Raw genomic sequence first — 8612 nt, 5'->3', positions numbered from 1 at the left:
GCTGAGCCTGGAAGGATGGGAGTGTGAAACCTTTGCAGATTTACCATTAGCCATTGTAGTTCTATTCAGGTCTGTGGAGGGATGACCAAAGGGGAGGCTTTCAGGTCCCTTTCTTGGAACCCTACATTTCTGCTTTCACTTCCCCTTTTAATGGATAGGATGGAGCTTGCCTACCTGCCCCTCACCCACAACTTTAAGTAGGAATAACTGTGGTCTCTCTCTCTCTCTCTCACTCTCTCAGAGGCTAAGGAGGTTTAATTAATTAATGCAACAGTGTCACTTTAAATAAGAAAAATGCTGATGGCTGCACTTTCTAGTCCCTGGTGTGCCTGTGCTCTGCAGGAGGCAGCTGGGAGCTCCCAGTCTGGCTGGCCAGGCTCTAAGATTTGGGTGCATTACACGTGTTTTATAATTTGAGGGTAACCTATGGTATCAAGCCAATCAAGAATGAGGATCGAAGGAAAATTAGTAAGCAAGAAGGTAGGCCAGCTGACTAGTGGCCTGTGACATGGGACAGCATAGGGATATGGTGACAATGAGGCAGAGAGCCAGGGGAGTCTCCTCCCAGGCCTGAGTGCCAGACATTGGCCCAGTCACCTATATTTGACCTCAGCTTCCTCAGCTGGGAAGCAGAAGTTAGAAAAGACAGACTGGGGAATAGTCACATGCCACTCTCCATGAATTCTTTGAAGGCCACGTGGATTGAGCAGCTTCTAAAGCTGCCACAATTAAGTGGTTTTTTGGATGCAAGATCTACACTGAAGTCTGGGCTAGCTAACTGTTGCCTCCTAGGAAGAAGGGGGACTGTCCTGGCAGTGTGGGGAAGGGGGAAGGAATCTGAGCCTCAGCTCTCCTTTCTTGAGCTGGGTGACCTCAGGTCAGCCCTTTCACTCTTCTGGGCCTGTTTCCTCATCTACGACATTCCTAGAGTCCCTTCCAGCTCTGAACTATGGGGCTGAGTCACCTCCCTGAATTTCTCATCCAGACCCAGAGCCACATGCTGGTGGTTCTGCAAAATCTCTTGGGTAGTCCTGGGTTAGGTCCTGGGATCCACCAGCCTCAAATGTTTCCAACCTTGGCTAGGACTATAAAGTTCTCCATAGCTCAGAGTTCTGTTCCTGTCCCCAGCAATTGCACAAAGCAGATAGTAGTAATCCCCCAGCCCGCACCTCACATGTGAGTGGCACTGTGCATTTTACAAAGCACAGCCTGGTTTCCTTTGACCCTCAGAACAACCCAGTGAAGAAGAAAGGCAAAGTCTGCTTTACCCGTTTGATGGGGGGGGGGGGGGGGGGGGGGACTGATATGGAAGAATGAACAGGAGGACTGGAGAAATCCTCTGGTAAAGGATCTCACGTGGCGAGAGCCTCAGATTGTGATAGCCAGTGGGGGGTTTCAGAGAGCCTGAAGACATCATGCTTTGCAAGACAGACTCACATTCCCTAGGCCTATGAGTACCATCCTAGGTTGACTCTGCAGGGGTGACGTGCAGCAGGGGCCCAGCAGCCAGAAAGGAGCCTGGGCCCCACAATCAACAAACATGGTCTGGCTTCTCTCTCCGCTGGCAGGCATTCCTTAAAGCCCAGTGCCCTCCTGAGGCTGGCTTCCCCTTCTCAGCCTCCCTCTGGTTCAGGGTCTCCAATGGCACATCAGTAGCCCTTGAAGCCTCTGCTCACAGACCCCCACTGTCGTACCTTCCTTTGTACCTACAGATTATTCAGCTGCCACACTCTGCTTACCAACAGTGTGATTTGGGGCAAGTTACCAATGTCTCTGAGCCTCAGTTTACCATTGTATCAAAATAGGCCCAATACCTAGCTGACTAAGTGTTTGAGAGAATGAAGTGGTGTAATAAATGTGGACATGCCATAGTAAATATTTCATAGATTACTTACTACCCTGGTGGGTGGGAAATTGTCTTGAGAAGACTTGAAAGCTACTGCAGATCAGCCCAGGGAGAGAAAGCACATTCAAACTGGAGGAGCATAAATTTGGGAAGGTTTCACAAGAGAGTTTGCGTTTGATCAGTGCTTTGAAGAAAGAGCAGGGTTTTAACTTGAGGATTTGGGAGCTGGGGTAGGGGAGATTCCAGGGCAGGGGACAAATAGTCAAAAGTTCAGAGGTTTAGCAGGCAGGGAGGGCCCAGCTTGACCAAACACAGGTGGGTGGGGGAGGGGTGGGCACTCTGGCCCAGATGCCTGGCTCTGAAAGGCCCAGTGCCTCACACTGGGCTCCGCTCCACTGCTGGGGTGTCAATTCTGATGATAGAATGCACTTTGCCAACCAGCTGTCCTGAGAGACTCTGGCTTCCCTCAACTTCCTGTCATGGTGACAGACCCTCGGCCCCCTCTCAGGCCTTGATGGATGGCTCTTGTGCTGGATTTCATACATCTCCGTCTTCCCCAGAAGCTGTGACACAAGTAATTGGTGTCACCTCTGTTGATTGCATGCCAAGTGCTGACAAAACAGTCCATAATAGAGAGCTCCAGTGGTTATCTTGATTGTGTGGGTGGGGGAATTGCCAGGAGCTGACCCTGTGTGGCCCCCAAACTCTCTGGGGGTAACCAGAGACAGGCAGCTGGCCCAGCTGGACTAGATGGGAGCATGTGCAAAAGTATCCTGGCTCCAACCTGGAGAATGTGCTAGAAACTTTCTAAACTTATGTAGCTTGGTGTTTGGGATCCATGACTCACCTCCAAGTCTATACCTGGGGCCTGACACACATGTCTCTGGTCAGTGCAGTCCATGGCTGCTCAGCATCCTGGTGATGTAGAGGTGGAGACCCTCGAGAGGTCCACCAGCTCCTGCCAGCAAAGCTGCTATCCTTTACCTGTACAGATGACACACCTAAGGTTAAATGAGTTTCATCTATATATACAGATTGAAGTGGTGGCCAGAACAGGGTCTGGGAGAGGGCTGAGCTTAGGTGGGAAAAAGCCAGGTCACCTGCTCGTGACCAGGGAGAACTTGCATTAGATCAGGCCTAATCTGGCCATGCTGGCCTTTCTGACCTCCAGGGTGGAGAGGGCAGAGTGGCCTCTCAAACATCTCCTCTTTCACAAGAGGGTGACAGCCCCACCCTTGGCACACAGCTAGCAGAGAGGGCTGCACAGAACCAGGAACACATATAAGGGCCCTCACGTGTGTTGCCAGAGAGGAACACCTCCTGTTCCATGTGATCCAATCCCTAACCAGAGTTCCACTGAGACAAACAGGGTTAGTTGAGGATTGGGTGGGGACTGGAGAAACATCCATCCACTTCTCTCGATACACTAAAATTTGCCCCTGAACCCTTGCCTTAAAATTAAACAGAAACAGCAGATAGCTGGATACATGGGCCATACCACAGTGGTCTCCTTTCTGGGGCCTTTCTTTCCTCTTTTCTTTTCTTTTCTTTTCTTTTCTTTTCTTTTCTTTTCTTTTCCTTCCTTCCTTCCTTCCTTCCTTCCTTCCTAAGTTCCTTTATTTTGAGAGAGACAGAGCAAGAGTGGAGGAGGGTCAGAGAGAGAGGGAGAGAGAGAATTTCCAGCAGGTCCTTACTGTCAGTGCAGAGCCCATCATGGGGCTTGATCTCACAAAGGGTCATGAGCTCATGAGCTCATGAGCTCATGAGCTGGGCCGAAACCAAGAGTGGGACATTCAACTGACTGAACCGCTTAGGTGGGGCCTTTCTTGACTGATCCCTGCCCAACACCAAGAGAAGCTTTGAGAAGCAAGCTCCCCATGCAGGGGAAGGTGTCCATTGCCTTGCTCTGAGCTCTCTCCATGAGGACTTTGGGAAAGAATTGGTCTTTGGTTTTAGTATCAGAAATAATATTCTGGTATTTTGTTTTGTTTTTGCTCCTCTCAAAAGGTAACTTGTGACAGGTCATGGGGACTGCTGCATTCAGGGCTCCCTTTGGCCACAAGCACCATTGGGGCTTAGCCCCAGTCCTGGCTCCATTTTACCTCCCTTCCTTTGTTTTCTTTCTATCCTGTTATATTGTTGCATCTAACAGATTGCTGTAAGTCCTTTTCCATATAAGGTGGACTAAGCAATGACACAGCCTCAGTACCTGTGGTCTAGATTTTGTATAGGAAAGAGGCAAATATTTCTCAAAGCTCATTATTGATCTCCTGGGCCTGCCTCCTGTGGTCTCCAATTCTGGCCTGGGGAGATCTGAGTATATATTCTATACACATTAGCTCCATACTTACCACATATGCCATGAGCCATAGACAAAGTGATGGTGGCACTTGAGACATCTCAGCAACAGCTCTTAGGATGACTTCGCCATCACCTTTAGGCACTCAGCCACCAAGACAACTTGCTTTGTTCGGCCAGCCCCGCAGCAAATGTCTGTCTGCTGTCCCTGGTGGCTGGTCTTCCTGAGCTATTGGCAGGTCTGCCTGGGTGTCCTGTGTGTGTACCCAGCCTCTCTGCATGGGCTAGGGGGTATTGAAGAGCCCCTGCTGCTGGGCATAAAACAGGCAGGAGAGCCGGAGAGTAAGTTAGTCATCAGAGCTGTGGTCATCCTGGGAGCCTCTCTCTCCTTGTTCCAGCTGGATGATGCTTGCCCTTCTCCCTGGGGTAGTCTGGAGTTAATGATTCCTTATCTGCACCTGGCCCACCCACAAAGAAAAAGGGGTCTCCTGGGGGTTGGAGCAATGCCAGGGCTGCCCCGAGGAGGGACAGCTGCCCCCAGTCTTCCTTCCTAGGGCACTGGGCACCCCCCTAACCACCCCGCCATACAGCAGTCTCCAGCTGGGCCCTTGGGACCTGCAGATCCTTCCTTGATCCCGCCTGGCCTGGGAGAGTCCCCATGGCCGTCTCATTGTCCCACTCCTGCCACTTTTCCTCTGCCGCATTGTTCCCGTTATCAGCATCCTACACGCTGCAGCGGCTGCACAGGAAAGCGTGGCTGCCGCTGAGGCCGCTGCTGAGGCCGGCTGACAGGGCCCAGGTGTCCTGTTGGCGGGGGCTGCCAGAGTCCTGGCCGGCTGGAGAACATGGCACGTGCTGTGCTCTCTATGGGTATCTTGGTTCTCTGTGCTTGAGGTAGGGGGCAGGAGACCCTGGGCCCAGCTGTGATGTCAGGAGGTACATGCAGTCTCTCTCTTTCCATCAGTATCAATGTCCCGCATCTGTCAGAACCTGTTTGTTCTCTCCTTGTGTCTCTGTTTCCTACTCTGTTAAGCGCAGGCCTTCCTGTTCTATTAACAGGATCAAATGAGGCCCAGGAAATGGAAGTGTGAAGGGCACACCTTGCCCACAGTACCTGGGCCCTTTCTGAAGTGAGGGGTTTAGATTAGAGCAGGACCAATAAAGCAGCTCCTATCTAGAGTTTTGGGGGAGATGGGGCTGGGGGAAAGGAGAAAAAACTTCTACTTTTGGTCTGCACCAGGGTAGAATATTCTAGGAGTCTCAGGAGAGCTGGGTGGTACAAATTTAGCAAGTAAAAACATAGGACGCCTAATTCAATTTGAATTTCAGATAAAAAAATGATTTGTAAAATATAAGTATGTCCCATGCAATATTTGGGACATAACTATACTAAACAAATTATTTAAAAAAAATTTTTTTTAACGTTTATTCATTTTTTTGAAAAAGAGAGACAGAGTGGGGGAGGGGCAGAGAGAGAGGGAGACACAGAATCTGAAGCAGGCTCCAGGCTCTGAGCTGTCAGCACAGAGCCTGATGCTCGGCTTGAACCCACGAACTGTGAGATCATGACACTGAGCTGAAGTCGGTGACTGAGCCACCCAGGTGCCCCAAACTATTCTTTTTTTAAATCTGAAATTCAAATTGAATTGGATGTCCTGTATTTTATCTAGCAATGCTACTTAAGACCCCCAGTGTGGGGTCTAGAATGCTGTAGGGCATTCTTTGGAAAGTTTAGACAGGATTGGGAAGATGGGGGAGGGTTTTCCCATATCTGTCTCATTCCCTAAATTTTCTCTGGAGCACCTTTTCCAGAGGAGACCTGTAGCCTGCAGGTGGATCTCCAGGACAGAAGATCTTCCAAGTCTATGGCCCCTAGAACAGCCCCGGCCAGATGTTCAGGCCCAGGACTCTGTGCAACCTCCTCAGGTGGGGGCATCTCATCAGGGGGTGTGGGTGCATAAGGGGAAGTCTGCAGAACTGGCCCAGTAATGGAGAAGACCCCTAGCTGGTGAGCCAACTTTGTTCCCACCTGCAGGGATGTCCCGCCCTCTGCTGGCACATGCAGATATGACAGGATTTTTCCTTCAGAGTTGGTCTCTGGGAGAATTAACCAGATAAGCCAAATTTACAGCTTATCTTCAGTTCTTTATCTGCTCTGGGAGAATCTGAATTGTGGTTTTCCTGTGAAGAAAAATTCACCCTTGTGAATCTTGATTGTTGAAAAAATCTCGATTGTTGAAGAAAATTTTTCCCACTCTAGCCAAGAAGGAACTTGGAGAAAACAAACTAAAGTTTCACTGGTTTTGTCTCCCATAAGGAGTGAACTTGGAAAATTCTAGAAACAAAAAAGTATGCAACATTCTGCGAAGTAATGTCTCTCAGTGTCATTAACAGCGGTGAGAATAGTAGTATGGGATGATCACACTGAAGGGGCTTGTATCTCCTCTTGACCTAGCTCACCAGGGCAGGATGCCATTATCACATTCACTGTACCACGAACTCAGTTCTAAAGTCACTGGCTTGTGGAGTTCACAATTTTCTGTTCCCTTCTATTGACATGGATAATTAGATGCTTCCTGTGATACTTCTTCTGTTTTAGCTCAAGATACTTCCAAGAGACCAGAAATCTCAGGACAAAATTTCCTATGCTGTACTCAACAGGCCAGTAACACAATTCCTACAGATAACAGCCAGTGGAGTATACTAAGAGGGGTCTATTAACTCCAGCCAATGAATAGTTTTACTTCATGTATGGAATGCAAGAAATAGTACTTTTTCACCATCAAGGTATTTATAATCTGGGAGCGCCTGCATGGCTCAGTCAGTTAAGCATCTGACTTCAGCTCAGGTCATGATTTCACAGTTCGTGAGTTTGAGCCCCACATCGGGTTCTGTGCTGACAGCTCAGAGCCTGGAGCCTGCTTTGGATTCTGTGTCTCCCTCTCTCTCTGCCCCCCCCCCACCCCCACTCACTCTCTGTCTCTGTCTCTTTCAAAAATAAATAAACATTAAAAACTTCACTCATATGAGGACTTTAAGATACAATACAGATAAACATAAGGAAAAATATAAAAACAGGAAGGGAGACAAAACATAAAAGACTCTTAAATACGGTATACCATAACAGAGAGTTACTGGAGGGGTTATGGGAGGGGGGATGGGCTAAATGGGTAAGGGACATTAAGGAATCTACTCCTGAAATCATTGTTGCACTATATGCTAACTAACTTGGATGTAAATTAAAAATAAATAAATAAATAAATAATAAAAGTGTGAAAAAATTTTAAAAAGATATTTATAATCTGAGTGGAAAATGACATAGTTATTAAGTGTGAGCTAATACAGCTGCAAGGATTTTCTATCTATAACCAGAGCAGCAGCAGGTTTTTTAGGGGACTCAACAATTTGGAAGCCTCTTAAAGAAATAGAATACAAGATTGTGAATGCATATCTAAGCTCAAAAGTGAATATTTATTTGGAATGAGTAAATGAATCACAAAAAATTATCTATTTTTTTAAAAAGATAGACTTTATTTTTTTAGAGCAAGTTTATATTTACAGTAAAATAAAGCAAAAGGTACAGAGATTTCCAATGGACCCCTTGCCCACTAACATGCACAGCCTCCCCCACTATCAACATCCCCTTTAGAGAGGTACATTGTTACAATCAATGAACCTGCACTGACACCTTATAATCACCCAAAGTCCATAGTTTATATTAGGGTTCACTCCTCGTATTGTACATTCTGTGGATTTAGAAAAATGTATAGTGGCATGCATCTCCTCTTACAGAACCATATGGAGTGGTTTAACTACCCTAAAAATCCTCTGTGCTTCACCTACTCAACCCTCCTTATTCCTTAACCCCTGGTAATCACAGATCTTTTTATGTCCTCCATAGTTTTGTCCAAATAGCATAGTTCTAAAAGAAAAAAAAAACTCAACAAGTATCACAAAACCAGAAAAATAATCCATACAAGCTTCTGGCTTTGTGTACTTCAAATCTTGGGTCTCTTCTGCTTGGTACATACTTTCAGTGCTGGGAGCCCTAAGACATGTGCTCACTGAAGCAAGACTTCTGGCCTTGCACCTTCACCTCATGACACTGTTGGGTCCCTTGGGTGTTGCCTGGAAGCCATTTCTATACCTGGATGGTTAGCAATGATTAACTACACAGAAGTGACTGACGTATGTATACACATGGCAAGTATGACAGAGGAGAAGGCAGAGTGGAAAAAATCAATAGTCTTAACCAATTTGTGACTAAAATGTCTCACGTTTGCAAATTTCACAAAGGACATGGCCGTATTAAGTCACTTTGGTTAGAATGGGGGGCCCCAAGGCTTAACCTTATACATACCAAGGCCAAATCTCAACACAAGTAAAGTTAATGTTATCCACAGAAATATGGCTAATATTTAGAGAAAAACACTGTGGATGTCTGGTTATTTCCAGTGTTCCGAATGTC

This window comes from Prionailurus viverrinus, chromosome B1, assembly GCF_022837055.1.
Source record: "Prionailurus viverrinus isolate Anna chromosome B1, UM_Priviv_1.0, whole genome shotgun sequence".
NCBI classification, from domain to species: Eukaryota; Metazoa; Chordata; class Mammalia; order Carnivora; family Felidae; genus Prionailurus; species Prionailurus viverrinus.
The sequence above is the reverse complement of the archived record's forward strand: the minus strand, read 5'-3'. Positions refer to the sequence as shown.